Source organism: Aquarana catesbeiana, linkage group LG04, assembly GCF_042186555.1.
Source record: "Aquarana catesbeiana isolate 2022-GZ linkage group LG04, ASM4218655v1, whole genome shotgun sequence".
Taxonomy (NCBI): Eukaryota; Metazoa; Chordata; class Amphibia; order Anura; family Ranidae; genus Aquarana; species Aquarana catesbeiana.
The window spans coordinates 262,910,946-262,930,589 of NC_133327.1; positions in this window are offsets into that span (position 1 = coordinate 262,910,946).

The following is a 19,644-nucleotide window of genomic DNA, read 5'->3' on the forward strand; positions in this document are numbered from 1 at the left end:
CTCCAGCGCTCACTGGAACGTTGGCCTGTAGAGGGGGGAGGGAGCTGCTGGCTCAGTCTCCTAGCAGATCGCCGAGAGGCTGAGCCAGCTGCCAGTCCAGGCATCTGGATGGATCCCGACTGTAAAGTCAGGATCTTTCCCAGCCTGGACTGGCTTAGTGATGTCAGCCTACAGCTGGCTTTAGCCCACTGTGGGCTAAAAACAGGTCACAGAACAAACTGCACTCCTGTGATCCATAGCAGACATATAGCAAAAAAAGCTTTGGCCATACTTTGCTATTAAATATTTCACTGACAATGAGTTGCATTGCAAAAGTTAATTTTTTATGATATTGTTTAGCCACCATATTTAGATATTTCCTATAAGTTGGATGATCTTCATTTTAGATAAATTTAGTCTGAGTGGTAGCTCTGTATTCTCCAGAGACAATACTGGCATTCATTTTTGCAGTAACAGATAAAATAGTTGCTAGCAAAAAAAAAAAATCTAAACCCCAAAAATATAATTTATTTGTTTACCAATCCTTAATCAGGTGCTGCATTAGTATTATTTAGGCTTTTTTTTTCCTTCACCTGGTGATCCAGCCAGTAACACTCTTCCTGTCTTGAAAAGGATCTTCAGTGGCCCCCAAAAAAATACTGTAGCTGCTGACTTTTAATATAAAAACACGTACCTGCAGGGCCGGTGCTACCATTAGGCAAACTAGGCAGCAGCCTAGGGCGCACTGCTGCCTAGGGTGCCCGGCCACTGGTGTTCCTACTCTTCTCTCTGCAGCAAGCAACTAAGTCTCAGCATCAGCATGCAGCCGCCGCTCCGTTCACATATAGCGTCAGAGGCGCAGCGGCGGAGGACGACTGTGTCTGTGTCCTGACTCCTGAATGAATGGAAGCAAGCAAACATTTGATGGGCGCTTCATTAAAAAGGTGGGGTATACATGGGCAGGGCAAAGGGGGTGGAGTCAGGGTGGAGCCGAGGCGGGTAGCAAAATGAGGTTTTGCCTAGGGTGTCAAAAATACTTGCACCACCCTGCGTACCTGTACAATGATCCAGCGCTGTCCTTACCCGATATCTCGCTTTTGACGCTGCTCAAAGTAGAGTTGAAAGCATATCCCTGATCCAGACCATGGGGCGCAGGCTTGTCCTGATACCAATCCAGAGGGCTAGTAAATGTAAAAAAGAAAAGATTGCCGCTACTCCCGACCAGCCCAGGTGAAAAAACATTAAGGAGCAGCCTCAGCAGCTGAGAACGCTCTTTATAGTTTACTCACCTGGGCTCTTTGGATGTAGCGGTGATCCTTTCTGATTTACATTTACTAGCCCGCTGACCTCACCCGAACCAGTTCTTTAACAGTCTTCGAGTCCCCAGCAACTTTACGTCACAGCCAGCTTCCTACTGCACATGCATGATCCATGCTGCACTTTGTGAATGGTCCCACAGCTTTCTGGGACCTGTGATGTATCACAGAAAGCTGCGGAGAAAGAGAGGGGGACAAACTTTTGCTCAAATTGCCTATGCGATCCCAGTGAGAGTGGGGTACCTATCAAAACTAGCTACCCGTTCCCCCTCAAAGAGTGTCCAAAGGAGTTTTGAGGAGGTGGGGAGGCGGCGGTAAAGCAGAACTTCCCCTTTTGGGTAAAGTTTTACTTTAAGCTGCTCATAGATGGATCGAAATTTAGCAGGTACTAGCCATATTTTGATCAGTGTGTGGTCGCTTACTCTTGATGGAATTCAATCTAATGATCAACTTCTGTTGAGCTGGCTTTTTAGAAACTGTATCTTGATTGCAGTGGTGGAGTGTCAGTGCTGTCAGAATATGTTTCCGGCTGGGTTCATATACAGTATATGCAAATTGAATGCGTTTTTTAACCACATCCAATAATATGAGAATGTGACTGGCTTTTCGTTGGAGCCGGTCCACACGTGTCCGGCACAGCCTCAGTGTGGTTTGCAAAATAGTCCTGTGTGTTTTTGGGTCCGGTTCAAGTGCCAATTCAGGGAAAAATTTGCTCCAGAATCGCACCGCAAACCGCAACCGGATATGTGTGTGAACCCAGCCTGGGAGAATTCCTCTATCTGCTTCGATGAAGGAATCCATGTTTCATTTTTTCAGTCTGCTGGCTGGCGATTAACGGATTAAAACGGCACTTTACCCATAACATAACAATCGATGCTCTTGAAGAACAAGCCTTTTCTGGCACTTGTTTAAAAGTCAGTATTTTTTGCCAGAAAATTACTTAAAGCCTCCAAACGTTATATATTTTTTTTTTTAGCAGACACCCTGGGGAAATAAAATGATATCAAAGGTTTTTTTTTTTTTCTATTTTGGCGTGGGGTTCCCCTTGAAATCCATACCAGACCCGAAGAGCCTGGTAAGGATTGGGGGGGACCTCACACACTTTTTTTTTTCCATACTTATTAATTGGCGGCTTTTTTTTTTTTTTTTTACAGCTGTGAGTGGGGAAGCCCGCTGATAGCTGATGAGTCATCAGTTGTCAAGGACGTGGTGGCCGGCTTCCCGGCCCACTCCTTAGCAACCAGCTCAATGTGGTAACTTAGTATATATAGAAGGAACCCGCACTCTGGAATCCATCCAATTTCTTTATTCCATTATCACCAAGTACAAGGTAACTGCTAACGTGTTTCGGCGAAGAGCCTTGTTCACAGCATTAAAGTGGTTGTTAAGCCACTTTCACATCTTCATACCATCCCGTTTGTGTTCTAATCCTATGTGCCTGTGTGAGTGATTCATAAAAAAAAAAGGCTGCTATACCTAATTTCAGAGCTCTTCTCAGGGATCACATGATCGGCTGGCTTTCTTCTCTCCCCGTCTGATAGCTGCAGTGGGCGAGGCCGAGATTCCCCCACTGACATCACTCAGGAGAGGAGCGGAGAGAGAGCCAACCGATCATGTTATCGCTGAGAAGAGCTGTGAAATGAGGTATTGCACATTTTTATAAATCACTCACACGGGCACACAGGATTAGAACACAGAGGGGATGGTATGAAGATATGAAAGTTATTTGAGCAGCAGGATTTGAGGGGGCAGGCACTGTCACAAACTGAAAGGCAGTGAAGGAAGGGGGAGAGAGCACAGAGGAGACCGATAGCAGGCTATGGATGATGGAGGCACATACAGATGACTCCGGTGTCAGGGCTCAGCAGCCCTGATATATTGGCGTCAGCATACAGGGGGAGGTTATAGCCAGGCAGGATCAGCCAGGTATTACAGTTATAAGTATAGTCAGTGTTATCTGGTGCTCCAAGTGGAGTAAACCTTAGGGGTATAGTCTGTGGCTGTAAATAGCTAGATGGCGATGTATCCATTAATTGGGTGGTTGGAAAAGAGAGAGGTATTAAGGGTTAAAAAGGAAGGCAGCCATCCTTAAGAGTGTGTTCAGAACTCTGCAAGACATGTAAGGAAAAAAACAGGGAGGGGGAGGCGCCGACCTGAGTGTAGTATTAAAATGATGGCTTTAATAGGATAAGATTAAAAACACAAGATGATGGAAGCTGCATGCTCGTCAAAGTAAAGTGCAGTCCTGGGATTCCACATGGCTCTGTGGGTCCCACCGCTGTTCCATGTAGATGGAAAGGTTTGGGCAGCTGGCTGGATGGCTGCCTTACTTTTTAACCCTTAATACCCCTTTCTTTTCCAACCACCCAACTTATGGATACATCACCATCCAGCTATTACAGCCACAGACTATACCCCTAAGGATTACTCCATCTGGAGCGCCAGATAAACACTGACTATACTGCTAACGGAACTCCGTGCCCTCTTTCTGTGCTATATCACTGGAATAATCCTTGAATGCTTCCACTTTTTATTATAATTTTTTTATTATTTTTTTCTATTATCCATTCCAGCCAGCTGCCCGATCCTTTTCAGCTATCCAGAACAGCGGTGGGACCTGCAGAGCCATGTGGAATGCCAGGAAGCTGATGTATTCATAAATTGGGGTTACAGGGGGCCAAATGATACAGTACAAGCACTGTGCTGTATAAAATGCTTTAATGGAACAGGATCTTTTTTTTTGGGGGGGGGTTTAACAAATGCTTTAACTAATGCTGTAATTAGTTATATTCAGTAATCTAAACAAATACCGCATTCGGTATTCAAATTCTTAGTAAATTAAATACTTGCACAATTGTTACCGCATGCAGTATTTTACTGCATAAGATTAGCCATTATTTAACTCTTAGTAAATCGACCCCATAGTGAGGTAAGAAGCGTTTTCACTAAAAAACACACATTCATTATTTATCACCTGGTGTTTGCTGGCGGTATTTTAGAAAAGTACAAAATAACAATTAGAGGGACTCTGCACTGGCCAGGAAGTGAAAAGTATACAATGTATCAGCGTGAAAATGTTCTCCTCTGAGTTTAGGAATGAAAATAAATTGTAACATTTCATCAGAGAGAGATCGTTTTGTGACTGGAAGCACAAAAACGTTTTCATAGTTTCACAATATTGCAATGTGCCTTCTGGTGCAGTGTTATCCTGCAAAAAATACTAAAAAAATTAAAGAGGAATTGCAGTCTGCTCACATAACCTGTAATAAAAACATATTTGCCAGTCTTCCCTGGCAAAGAAGCTTCCCTCCAACCATTTTGTATATTATTTTATATATACTGTGATTCTGTATTTGCCAAATATGCTGTAGAAATCTCCCTCCACTGAGTCTGGCTGCATCCATTTTAACTGTGGGCAGTTTATGCTGCTGCCTGTTCACTTCCTGGATTTACACAGACACAGAGGCACACCCCAGTCTTCCCTGGCAAAGAGCTTCCCTCCAACCATTTTGCATATTATTTTATATATACTGTGATTATGTATTTGCCAAATATGCTGCAGAAATCTCCCTCCACTGAGTCTGGCTGCATCCATTTTAACTGTGGGCAGTTTATGCTGCTGCCTGTTCACTTCCTGGATTTACACAGACACAGAGGCACACCCCAGTCTTCCCTGGCAAAGAGCTTCCCTCCAACCATTTTGCATATTATTTTATATATACTGTGATTATGTATTTGCCAAATATGCTGCAGAAATCTCCCTCCACTGAGTCTGGCTGCATCCATTTTAACTGTGGGCAGTTGATGCCGCTGCCTGTTCACTTCCTGGATTTACACAGACACAGAGGCACACCTCCAGCTCTGCAGCCCTGCAGCTCTCATTGGCCCTCTTATGACTCACCCCCTCCCTTCCTGGCAAACTCTCTCTCTCTCTCTCTCTCTCTCTCTCTTTCAAGAGAGAGAGCTGTGCATTATGTCATAAGCCTAGGCTTTTTACCAGACATGAAACAGGAAGTGTGCTGTATAAGGAATTTACTGACAGCAAAAAAAGTTTTACTATCCAAAGTTAAAACAACAAGGGCAGAGGATTTAATAGATGGAAAGATGAAAAAATTACTGAGGTTCTGCTTTAAGTGCTAAATGACGCAAAACATAATTATTTAATGCTTTAGTTAACCCGTTGCCGCCCGCCCACCGTCATATGACGTGATGAACTTTGAGCGGGGATATCTGAATGATGGGGTCTAATTAACCTTTCAATCCGTGCACAGATCCTATAATGAATATAAATATCAAATGCCAAAAAATAGTTTGCTCTATATAAAATCCAAACAATAAATGTGTATATATACAGATTGGATTTTACATAGAGCAAACTATTTTTTGGCATTTGATCTGTGCACGGATTGAAAGGTTAATTAGAGCACATCATAAATTTTTTCCACTATTCATTTAGGGTGTTTGACCACTTTAGAATGATTGCGGCTTAATTATTTAGTTATTTTTCAGCCACTATTTATTTCAAATGATCATTTCAGCGCTTTAGTATTTTTCACATTTCACTATATCTGAATGATGCCTGTAGCTACAGACATTATTCAGATATTTCCGTTTTCAGCCGGTGATTCCCTACACCATAAGAATAATCATAGCAGCTGTTCCGCCGCTTGATCGTTCTTACGGGAGGAGAGAGGGGCCGTTCCCCCCCCCCCTCCGGTGCTTCTACCGACTCACCGCTATGATCAGTGAGTCAGAGACAGGATCTGCCGGCCCCGGATGTCGATCATAGTGATTTCCGGTGGACCAGATGGTCGGAGGCCGGGCGCGATTTTATGAAGTCATGCCCGGCCTCTGCATTCAAAAAAACGGTGCCGCCTCGGCTGGGAAGCCGTGATCGTTTTTTTTTATATATCAGGCTTCCCAGCCTAGTGGTGAGATGTGGGGTCTTATTGACCCCATATTTCACTGTAAAGAGGACCTGTCATGTCATATTCCTATTACAAGGGATGTTTACATTCCTTGTAATAGGAATAAAAGTGATCAAATTTTTTTTTTTTTCAAAAAAGTTGCAAACTAAAAAAAAGAACAAGAAAGCAAAATTAACAATAAAAAAAAAAATTTTTAAAGCGCCCCTGTCCCCGCATACTCGCACGCAAAAACGAACGCATACGTAAGTCCCGCCCAGATATGAAAACGTGTTCAAACCATACATGTGAGGTATTGACGCGAACGTTAGAGTGAGAGCAATAATTTTGTACCTAGACCTCCTCTGTAACTCAAAACATGTAACCAGTAAAAAAATTTCAAGCGTCACCTATGGAGATTTTTAAGTACCGAACTTTGGTGCCATTCCACGAGCGTGTGCAATTTTGAAGCGTGACATGTTAGGTATCTATTTACTCGGCGTAACTTCATCTTTCACAATATGCAAAAACATTGAGCTAACATTACTGTTTAGTTTTTTCTTAAAGCACACAACTTTTTTTTTCCCAAAAAAAAAAAGCGTTTGAAAAATTGCTGCGCAAATACCGTGCGAGATAAAAAGTTGCAACAACCACCATTGTTTTCTCTAGGGTCTTTGCTAAAAAAACAAACATAATGTTTGGGGGTTCTATGTAATTTTCTAGCAAAAAAATGATGATTTTTACATGTAGGAGTGGTTAAGTGGTATTTATCGCTTAGTGAATTGACTCCCTATATCCTTGTAAGTTTAACTTATTGGCAGATCGCCCTCTAGTGGCTCTGATTTTAGAGACAGTGCTGAGAATAGGGAGTAACTGAGCATGTGCAGAGCAGGGTGAGCAGGGCCGGTTCTACCACTAGGCGGATTAGGCAGCCGCCTAGGGCGCACTGCCACCTAGGGCGCAACTGTGGCTGCTCTCTGGTGTGGAGATGACACAGCCTTGTGTGTAGAGCCGGGTGTCAGTATAACAGGACAGACAAGCGCGAGGAGGAGGGGAGGAGTGCGGAGACGACGCGGCTCAGTAACTTGAGAAAGCAGAAGAATTTTGGTGGAGCCGCTCTGCGGTACATGTGTATGGGAGCGATCTGCGATCTACCCTTCTAGGAACAATACACAGAGTAGCCTGGAAGTGTCTTCCGCCCAGCTCCGACACTCATCCTGGGCACTGACACACACACACACACACACACACTCCTAGCTGGGGAGAGCCGCAGATCTCGTGTATAAGGAGACACCAGTGGAGGAAAATACAGAGACTGGTGTTTGTAAATGCAGAGGCGTATCTAGTGAAAATGGCGCCTATGGCAAGAACTGAAACTGCGCCCCTGTCACAACATTTGAAACCTATCTTTCAGATAACCTTAACACAGTAACATTAGCACCCATAAATACAGTAACATTAGCACCCATAAATACAGTAACATCAGTACCCATAAATGCAGTAACATCAGCACCCATAAATGCGGCCTCACCAGCACCCATAAATGCAGTAACATCAGCACCCATAAATACAGTAACATCAGCACCCATAAATGCTGTAACAACAGCACCCATAAATACAGTATCATCAGCACCCATAAATGCGGCCTAACCAGCACCCAAAAATACAGTAACATCAGCACCCAAAAATACAGTAACATCAGCACTCATAAATGCGGCCTAACCAGCACCCAAAAATACAGTAACATCAGCACCCATAAATGCGGCATAACCAGCACCCATAAATACAGTAACATCAGCACCCAAAAATACAGTAACATCAGCACCCAAAAATACAGTAACATCAGCACCCATAAATACAGTAACATCAGCACCCAAAAATACAGTAACATCAGCATGATGATCAATACCGTGGTGACAAGTGCTGTACAGTACTAGTACCTGCTGCTGCTGCCTGGGGGGGGTTCCAATTGTTTTTATACTCTCTGATGTCTCTTTCTTCTCCTGGTCTCCTGCCTCCATGTTCGGGTGTCAGCACGTCACACAGACCTGGCCCGAGAGACCCACCAGAAGAGAAGCTGAAGCAGCTGCGCAGAAGAGGGTAGGCGGAGCATTAAGCTCCGCCTCCCCCAGTTACTGTATCTCAGCGCAGAGTCCCGGGCGCTCGCTCTGTGGCCAGACCAACTCATCTGCGTCATGGGGGGCGCCTCACCTGTCACTGGCTTCACTGTCCTGATTTCCTCATTTGCTGTGCCAGCGCCGCGCTCCAGCAGGCAGATCGTGCCGCCGGGGACAAGATTAGAGCGGGAGGCGGCTGCTAGAGGATGGGTGGGACTTTATTTTTTGTGCAGGGGGGCGGCTTTTTTGCCGCCCCCCCCCCGTATGGCGCCCATGGCACTTGCCATGGCTGCCATACCCTAGATACGCCTCTGTGTAAATGCCGCCCTATACACACCACTGAGCACTGACCCCCGAGCCTTTACATTGCTTGACATCCACCCCACTGACTGCTCTGCACACTGCGCTCTGTACACACTCAGCCTGCCCATTACATACCACAGTAAATAGTTCCTTCTCTGTCTGCAACTTTCAGGACAGGATGATATGATACCAGCGTTCAGTTCAGCTCAGCTCTTCCTGATAACCCCGAGCTCCCTAGAATGTACCCCCTCCCCTGGTCACAGCGCGGCAGGTTGAAAGCAGAGGATGTGGGTGAGTGATCAGTGTCCAGCTACACATGCTATTACTGATATCAGTACTGTGCAGGGCAGTCAGTGTGTCGGCTCTCTTTATGTTTCTTTCTTCTGCTGGTGACCAGGCTGCTGCCCACTACTAGTCCATATGGATTCTCCTGGTTACAGCTGATACTAGTGCAGAATTTACTAGAACTGGGCTGTATTTTCCTCCACTTGCAGCATCTGAAAATTGTCTTTTTCTCCTCTCCCTTCCACCAGCAGTCAGAAGCTGCAGGAAGAAAATATAGCCAATCAGTTATAGTAAATGCTGCCCCCCCCCCAGAGGACTGTATACCTGCTGTGCCCATTATGAGGGGTCCCACCATCCCTGTGCTGAGTTCCTGGGTCTGTACACCCGCTGTGCCCATTATGAAGGGTTCTCACCATTCCAATGCTGAGTTCCCGAGTCTGTACACCTGCTGTGCCCATTATGAAGGGTTCCCACCATCTCTGTACTGAGTTCCCAGGTCTGTACACCTGATGTGCCCATTATGAGGGGTTCTCACCATCCCTATGCTGAGTTCCCAGGTCCGTACACCTGCTGTGCCCATTATGAAGGGTTCCCACCATCTCTGTACTGAGTTCCCAGGTCTGTACACCTGATGCTCCCATTATGAGGGGTTCTTGCCATCCCTGTGCTGATTTTCGGGGTCTGTACACCTGCTGTGCCCATTATGAGGGGTTCCCATCATCCCTATGCTGAGTTCCCGGGTCTGTACACCCGCTGTGCCCATTATGAAGGGTTCCCACCATCTCTGTACTGAGTTCCCAGGTCTGTACACCTGATGTGCCCATTATGAGGGGTTCTCACCATCCCTATGCTGAGGTCCCGGGTCCGTACATCTGCTGTGCCCATTATGAAGGGTTCCCACCATCTCTGGACTGAGTTCCCAGGTCTGTACACCTGATGTGCCCATTATGAGGGGTTCTCACCATCCCTATGCTGAGTTTCCGGGTCTGTACACCCGCTGTGCCAATTATGAAGGGTTCCCACCATCTCTGTACTGAGTTCCTGGGTGTGTACACCTGCTGTGCCCATTATGAGGGGTTCTCACCATCCCTATGCTGAGTTCCCGGGTCTGTACACCTGCTGTGCCCATTATGAAGGGTTCCCACCATCTCTGGACTGAGTTCCCAGGTCTGTACACCTGATGTGCCCATTATGAGGGGTTCTCACCATCCCTATGCTGAGTTCCCGGGTCTGTATACCCGCTGTGCCCATTATGAAGGGTTCCAACCATCTCTGTACTGAGTTCCTGGGTCTGTACACCTGCTGTGCCCATTATGAGGGGTTCCCACTGATAGGCTGCACTGATGGAGGTGGCACTCCATATAAGTATCACTCAGTACCCATGGGAAGTGATAGGTGGCATTGATGGGCCTGCACCAGTGCCTTAAATTATCTGTGTACATATCCCCTGTACAGGGCCGGCGCTACCTATAGACAAGGTAGGCACCGGCCTAGAGCACACATCAATCCAGGGTGCCGTACCGATGCCCCCCACCACCTCCAGGCTCAGTGACTGACTCCAGCCCCCAAAATGGTAGCAATCTATAAAAAGGTGGGGTATACATGGGCAGGGCAAAGGGGGTGGAGTCAGGGGTGGAGCCAAAGGGGCGGCAAAATGAGGTTTCGCCTAGGGTGTTAAAAATCCTTGCACCAGCCCTGAGGGTGAGACAGTGCATTACTGGATTTTCAACAGTATAGGCCCTTATATTTAATATTTTACAGCTATACCTGCAAAAGAGATCTATCAGGATTTTTTCCGCCTAAAGTTCCACTGCTGAACTCCAGCTAACACTTTTAAAATGGTTATAACAACCAAAATAAAATATTACATAAATGATAGCCTGTCACTAGCATTAAAGAGGGAGTCCACCTAAAAAAAAAAAAAAATATTAAAAGCCAGCAGCTACAAATACTGCAGCTGCTGACTTTTAATAAATGGCCACTTACCTGTCCCAGGGTCCAGTGATGTCGGCAGCCGACGCCGATCACTCACTCGACTCTCGGCAGCTGCCGCTGCCATCCTAGGTGAGGGAATCAGGAAGTGTAGCGTTGCGGCTTCACTTCCCAGTTCCCTACTGCGCATGCGCGAGTCGTGCTGCGTGTCGTAACTGGTCCCCGCTATCTCCTGGGACCTGTGTGTTTCCCAGGAGACAGCGCGGAGGGACAGGAAGAGGCATAGACTCCCGTGGGAGTCTATGCCGGAAGTGGGTGCAAATACCTGTCTTAGACAGGTATCTGCACCCCCTCCCCCCTGAAAGGTGCCAAATGTGACACCGGAGGGGGGGAGGGTTCAGAAAAGCGGAAGTTCCATTTTTGTGTGGAACTCCGCTTTAACAAGACATTCTTTATTTGCTGAGGCTGCCTGTAACATAGTTTTATTATCTGGTGATCCAGCCAGTAAGTCTGCTTTTCAACTTCTTTGAACAGTCCAAGCTGTCCAGCAAAGTTGGCAGTTAGAGTGTTGAGACAAACCATTTAACACAGACAGTGGTGCTTAGCATGGTGCTGCCATTTATGCCAAACTTTTATCCCAAAAGGAAAAACAAACTGTTGCTGTAACTGATTGAAAAGTGTTATTCCGTGTACAGACGATCTGACATTCCGACATCAAAACCGTGGATTTTTTTTCCGTCGGATGTTGGCTCAAACTTGTCTTGTATACACACAGTCGCACAAATGTTGTCGGAAATTCCGAACGTCAAGAATGCGGTGACGTACAAGACGTACGGCGAGCCGAGAAAAATTAAGTTCAATAGCCAGTGCAGCTCTTCTGCTTGATTCCGAGCATGCGTGGAATTTTGTGCGTTGGAATTGTGTACACGCGCGCTGATTTTCCGACAAATTTTGTTTTGTCGGAAAGTTTGAGAACCAGCTCTCAAACATTTGTTGTCGGAAATGTCCAACAGCAAATGTCAGATGGACCATACACACGTTCGGATTTTCCGACAACAAGCTCACATCGAACATTTGTTGCCGGAAATTCCGACCATGTGTACGCGTCATAAGAGTTGGGCCTTACATTATTAGTTCCCTATTTAACCACTTTGTGCCTAAGGGTAAAACAAATCTCAATGCCTAAGCACAATTTTGCAACTTTGACAACTAATCACAAGTACTTTGTGCATCCAGGTGTATTATACTGCGTTTTTTTTCAGGACAAATCGGGCTTTCATTTGGTGGTAAACGGTAATGAATATCACCTGATTTTTTTTTTTAATCAAAGGAAAACTGGCCTAAAATTGTTTTTAAAAAAATATATATATTTATATATTTTTAAAACAACTTTAGGCCATTTTTTATTTTGATTAAAAAAAAAAAAAAAAGTAGCAAGAAATACAATAAATTAAAGAACAAATGTGTAATATATATATATATATATATATATATATATATATATATATATATATATATAATGTGTGTGTGTGTATATATAATTTTTTTTTTTATTTAGCTGTATATTTCTTGCTACTTTTTTTTAAAGATATTTTTATTAATAAAAACTGACCTATAGAAAGCAAAACTTTTGGTTATTCATTGTAGTGCAGAATGAAAGAATACACTCACACATTCAATAAACATACTATATTTATTCACTTGTCTCCTGTGGTTATTAAACGCATAATCACAAGAATTGAATTAAACAGTCAATTTCTTTAAATGTATAAAGTAGTAGATGAGATCAGCAGGGTAAGGTATGTGGCACGACCATGTAATAACATAGCAATGTATTCACCCTGGGGTGAGGGTCAGAGAACTAGCTATCCACCTGCCCCATATTTTGTGAAAAGTTTTGTTTCGTTTCCAAATCTCAAACGTGAGCTTATACAACGGTATAGAGTCATTGACTAATTTCAACCAGAGGGATCTCAGGAGTTTGTGATCCCTTCTATGACAATAATATAGACTTCTTCACATAGAAGTCCAAGATGCAGAGAAGTCTTTTAGCATGAGAAGGTATAGACAAATCACCAAAGATGCCCAGAAGGCAGTTCTTGGGGTTTACAATGTTTGGGAGACCCAATGCGGAGGAGAGAAAGGAACCTATATCCACCCAGGAGTCCTGAACCACTGGACAGGTCCAGAAGCAATGTAGGAAATCAGCAGTTCGACCACATCCCCTAATTCAGTCAGCAGAGGGAGACAGACCCATTTTATGCAGCTTGGCAGGGGTGAGATGAGAATGGTGAAATATTTTAACATGTAATGTTATAATGCGGTCCCTAGAGCGTATAACCCCTAGAATTAATATGTTTCACTGAATTTCGACCAGTCATCTTCCATAAAGGAAATGCCCATGGAGGTCCATTTTGTCTGTGCCATCTGTAATCTAGGGTTACAGGCAGTAGTGAGGGCAGCATAGTATGTGGAAATAAGTTTAGTAGGGTCTGGGTGTCTCAGCAGTTTCTCCAGTGTGGGTGTTGCGATAGGGTTGTCCAGGGGGCCAAACTGAGCACGAACAGCATGTCGGAGTTGGTAGTAGTAGAACAGGTGTAGACGTGGTAACTCAAAGTCAATGCGCATTTGGCAAAAGGAATTAAAACCCTGTGCATCATATAAATTACATAAATATTAAACCTCTTTAGAGTACCATCGTTGTCCATGAGTCTTTGGAGATGTTCGAGACAACCAACTTGAATAGGGAAAGGGATGTATCTAGCATAGACGTGCCCGGACAGGCCAGGACACGGCTTCTATAGATAATGTTGGGGAGAGTTTCCAAAGAGGAAGCGATAGCTCCCTCTGTAAGTGGTACAGGCGTTCGCTGCCACCGGGTGCAGCCAGTCATGGATATGGAATAATTGGCATGCCAGGTAATACAGGTAAAAGTTAGGGAACGCCAAACCTGCCAATCTGTACCTAAAGGAAGACACAACTTGCAGTCTGGAATCTGGGTAAAACAGAAGGGCCACATCACGCTCCAAGGGGAAGAGACTGGACTTGTCCCAATTCACCCGGAAACCAGAGTAGTTACCAAAAGTGTAAACTTTGGAAAGCAAAGCTTTTAACAAGTCATGGGTGTCTGCCATGTAAACTAGGGTGTCATCCACGTATAGTGAAATTCGCTCCTCTATGGTGGCAATAGGGAGACCTTTAATTAAAGGGGAGAAATGGATGCGCACAGCAAGAGGCTCCATAGCTAGAGCGAGTAGGAGCGACGACAACGGGCACCTCTGCCTAGTGCCCCTGTTAATTGGGAAAGTATCAGTAACATAGGAATTAACTTGTGCACAGGTCAGTGGAGAAGTATATTGGAGTCTTATCCATGCTATAACGCAAGGGTCAAAGCCATATAGCTGCAGTACCCGAAAAAGGTAGGGTCATTCCACACTGTCAAAGGCCTTGCAGGTGTCCAGAGACACAATGGCGTGGGTAGGGTGAATAGTCATGGGGATACTTTGGAATAGCGGGTGGATATTCATTCTCGTGGACCTACCAGGTATAAACCCTCCCTGATCGCTTTAAACCAGACTTGCGACCACCGTATTTAGACAATTGGCCAGTACTTTGGCAAGATTTTAAGAAATCGGGCAGTATGAATCACATTTGAGGGGATCTTTACGACGTTTTAATAGGATAATCAGAGCCTCCCGCATAGTGGGGGGAAGAGTTCAGATTTCTAAGGCTTTGGTATAAGTATGTAAAAGAAATGGGGTTAGTAAATGTTTAAACTGGGTATACTATGCAGCTGGGAACCCATCTAAGCCTGGTGTCTTGTGTGTTGGAAACTGCAAAATAGCCATGGCGATCTCCTCAGTAGAGAGAGGTGCCTCCAATTCCTCACGTACTTCAACCGACAGAGGGAAGACGGATATCAGCTAGGTAGTAATTGGGAGTCTAAGTAGGTTACTCTGGAAGTATAAAGGTCCTTGTAAAAGTCTAGAAAGGTCTCCATGATAGCCTTTGGGGTATCACCAATCATACCCTGTGAAGTCAAAATGCGAGGGATAGAAATAGGGGAGCGGTCAGACCTAGTCAGGTAAGTTAATAGGCGCCTGGCCTTATTACCGTGTTCGAACGATTTTTGGGCGGTGTGTAGCATGTGTTTTTGTGTAAGATCCAACAAACGGAGTTCATACCCTTTGCGACATTGTAACCATATATTCCATTTATCGGAGTCTGGGCTGGTGACACAAGCAGACTCTGCTGCCAACAGAGCTGTCTCTAGGTCTTCAGTATGTTGTTGGGCATTTTTACATAAGACACCTGTAATGGACATAAAAGTACCCCTCAATGTGGTCTTAAAGGCCTCCCATTCTGTCAGGGGGTCAACCGTGCCTAAATTTGCATTCCAATATCCAACGCCCCCCCTCTTGCTACTGCCTTAACCTTCCACCAAAGAACAACCCAAATTAAAATCTCCTGCTCCTGATGATTGCAGCAATAACACATATGTGTATGTTAGTAGTTGTTTGTACCGTAGTACAGCCCAAAAATAAATGCGTCTATTTTGTTTTGTTTTTTTTTATCCTAAAACACACTGACACTAACTGACACTGATACTTTAAAAAAATAAAATAAAATACTTACCTTGACCTTGACCCAAACACTTACCCTGGCACTGACCTTTCTTGATCTAGGTATTTTGTTTTGTATTTTTTTTTATAATTAGTTTTCAAGTGACTGATCACTGTGGAGAGTGCTCATCAATGCTCGGGACCAAGTGTGGACTGCGGTCATGTGAAAAATCTAACATTAAGGCAGTTCCTATACTTATGACCCGTACACACGATCAAAAAATGGTACGAAAAATATAGCTTTCGAAGCGATCGTACGCTAATCGAATCTTTAGTACAGAGCTTTCGAGAGCCGGTTACGACAGTTCATCCAATATTATTTAGATCAGACAAGCACAACATTTTTTTTGTGCTTGTTCAAAAATACAATACCGATACACTACAACAGATTACATCACTTCTGATTTTTTTGATTCTGTCATATGAGAATTTTTGTAACTTTAGTAAGCTTTTCATGTTCGATATACGACTAGCATGCAAAACAAACAGACGATTTGTCATCCGATTTTCATGAAAAGTCCCACAGTAGGTCTTACTCACAATGTCCCAGGAGCTGACTGCCAGCCAGCTTCCACATGACGCTCTTCAATGAGGGAGACAAAAATATCTTTCTCCAGACCAGAGCTTCAGGACCGTGCCCTCCAGCAATCTTTTCCAGTCCCCTAGCCCAGCACCAGCTAAGGCCGCAAGCTGCAACTCTTGTCTCACACTAGCTGCCTCCCAGGGGCAGCAGCCACAGGAGCACTGGAACCCTTCTAGAAGAGGAAGAGCACTCTAGTAAAGCCTCACTATATATTTATCAACTCCCCAGCCACCTGCTGGACACCCCATCCAGGGATTGGCTGAGGTATAAATAGTTATATCTGAGTGATTGACCTGCCTGCTTAATCTTCTGGAAACTTCTCCTATCCCAGTTGACGCCTCCTTAGGGTAAACACGTTGGAAGGAGCCAGTTGTAACGTTGGAGAGCACGTTCCGCACTACAGGCGGCCGTGCCACAATTTTTTGCTGTAACATTTTTTTAAGTGCCTTTTTAAAATAAATGTATTTTTCTATCAAAATATAATGCACTATTAGTCTACCTCCAATTTTTTTATCATCATGAGCTGTTAACCGGGGATCCACTTGAGCCCTTCGAGGAAGGTATAGAGGAATCCATTTGATCAGCCACAGATGAGTGTCCATGCTTACTCATCTATCCGGGTCTGCTGGGAGCTGTTGTCCATTGTGAAACTCTGAGATTTGACAGACAGAGGAATGCATCCCTCAGCTGTGGATCAGCACACACGCTTGTGACCTATGTGGGTCTGGTAAGCAGCCAATTTTATTACTTTTGAGCACGGTGGTGTCTTCGTGCTAAAGAGTGCACACACCTTGGGATCGGCATCTGTTCGATTTGGGACTCACAAGATAATTGGATGTGTTTTCAATTCAGGCCATTCACTCTGCTGAATTTGATTTGCTTTCACATAGACTATTTGGAACTTGAGAGAGACTGCTGATATGTTTACTCTCTGTTTTTTTTTTTCTTTTTTTTAGATTATATAAACGTTGTGTTTGAATTGCATTGTTTATATTTTTTGACTGCACATACAGTTTTAAGAAATTTTGCTTATCCACATGTGTTACAGGTCAATGTAGACCACACACCTGTTTCTAATTTACCCATTGTGTTCCTGTTGGGCAACATTATAATGCATTATATTTTATATCACTGTGTTTTCCCACCCTTTACATAGAATCAGCCCACTTTTACACTATCAATCATTTTCCTAGCTTAGGAACCCCTGAACTGACCAAAATAACAGATCCTTGCTCCACTGGCTACAGTTTAGCCTAACAGAGGCAGTGCGCTACATCTAATACGTTTTTTCTGTTTTGGTTTAGTAACTTTAAATATTTAGAAAGTGATAATAAAATAAAGGTTTGCTTTTGGGTTTAGATACACTTTAACCCTTTCATGCCTAAGCCTATTTCTGCCATTTCTGGCTTACAAGTTAAAATCTATATTTTTTGCTAGAAAAATACTTTAAAAATTTAGTGGTTACAAGGCTAGAGTTACAGAGGAGGTCTTTTGCTAGAATTATTGCTCTCACTCACACTCACACGATTGTGGTGATACCTCACATGTGTGATTTGAACACTTAACATTTGCGAGCGTGACTTACGTATTCGCTTTCTTTGCTGCACGAGCATGCGGGCACTTTAAAAATGTTTTTTTATTTTATTTATTTTTTTACATTGTCCCTTTAAAGATAAAATATCTTCTCTTTTATTGCTGTTACAAGGGATGTAAACATCCCTTGTGACAGTAATAGGTGGTGATAGGTACTCTTTATGGAGGGATTGTGTGGCCCTCCAAAAACGGCGATTCTGAATACTGTAATTTTTTTAAAATCTGCGCAATTGGCAGCTGAGTAAACCAGAAGTGGTGTTGTGACATCACTTCTGTGTATTTACATAGGAGACTCAATCAAAGCCATTTCCGGCTTCGTTTCAGATTCAACCTAGCCGGCAGAAGTGCCGGATCGTGGATCGGGACTCCCGGTGGAATGGGAAGCCCGGGAAGAGCAGCGGAAGGCTGCGGGACATCCCCTCCTGCTCCTTTAGGATAACAGCCAAACGGCTTTTATCACTAAAAATCCAACCGCCAGCTGCAGGCATCACCCCGGTTTAACCCCATCAAGTCACAAACGCAAATTTGCATACGGTCATAGTTACATAGTAGGTATGGCTGAAAAAAGACAAAAGTCCATCCAGTTCAACCTGTGTGGGGGTGCATGTGTATCAGTGGCTATAATGCTTTGCCATATCCCTGTATGTTGTGTCCTTTAAGATGTACATCTAAAAGTCTTTTAAAGATATCCATACTCCCCGCAGTCACCACCACTTGTGGGAGAAAGTTCCATATCCTTATTGCCCTAACAGTGAAGAACCACCTACGCAGTTTAAGGTTAAACTGCTTCTTCTCCAGTCTTATTGTGTGGCTCTGTGCCCTTTTACACTGACTGAATAGTTTATTTCCTATGCCGGGATCCCCATTGAGATATTTGTAGTTTGCTATCATATCTCCTTTCAAGCGTTTTTTCTCCAGCAAGAATAAATTTGGTGTTTGCAGCCACTCCTCATAATTTAGGTCCTCCAGTCCCCTTAATAGTTTTGTTGCCCTTCTTTGGACTCTCTCCAACTCCAGCACATCCCTTTGCAGGACTGGTGATCAGAACTGGACTGAAAACTCCAGATGAGGTCTGACCAGAGTTTTATAAAGTGGCAGAATTATGGTTTTGTCCCCGAAGTATATCCCTTTTTTATGCAGGCTAATATTCTGCCCCCTTTGGCAGCTGCAGCTTGGCACTGCATGCTGTTGCAGAACCTGTCATCTACTAGTACCTCTAGATCCTGCTCCATCCTCAACTCCCCCAGCTGTACTCTTCCTAGTGAATATTTTACATTTATTTTTTTTTTTTTACGCCAAGTGCATTACTTTACATTTCTTCACATTAAACCTCATTTGCCATTTGTCTGCCCACTCCTTTATTTTATTCAGGTCATTCTGCAAAATTTCCATGTCCTGATGCGAGTTTCTTACTCTGCTTACCTTTGTGTCATCCGCAAAAACCTGATCCGAATATAAGCCGAGGCCACCAAATTTACCACAAACAACTGGGAAAACTTATTGACCCGGGTATAAGCCAAGGGTGAGAAATGCAGCAGCTACTGTAAGTGGAAAAAGAGGGTCAACATTGCTTGTCTGCAGCTGCATACCTCCCTGTGTCCTGTGCAGCCTCCCTGTGTCCTGTGCATGTGTCCTTGTGTCCTGTACATGTGTCCCTGTGTCCTGTGCAGCCTACCTGTGTCCTGTGTATGTCTCTGTGTGGCGATCTGCAGCCTCCGTGTGCCGCTCTGCATTCACCGATCAGCGTGTCATAATAACTTTCGGAGGCCATTCCAGTGTTCAAAAGCCGTGCCTCCTCCTCGTCTGTGATAGGCAGAACACTCAATTTCCCAGCAGTCATTGTTCAGCCTATCACGGACATCCACTCGTCCTCATACCATGGAGGAGGATGAGAGGATGTCTGTGATAGGCTGAACACTGACTGCTGGGAAATTGAGTGTTCTGCCTATCACAGACGAGGAGGAGGCGCGGCTTTTGAACAGTGGAATGGCCGCCGTCTGTCTGCATGAC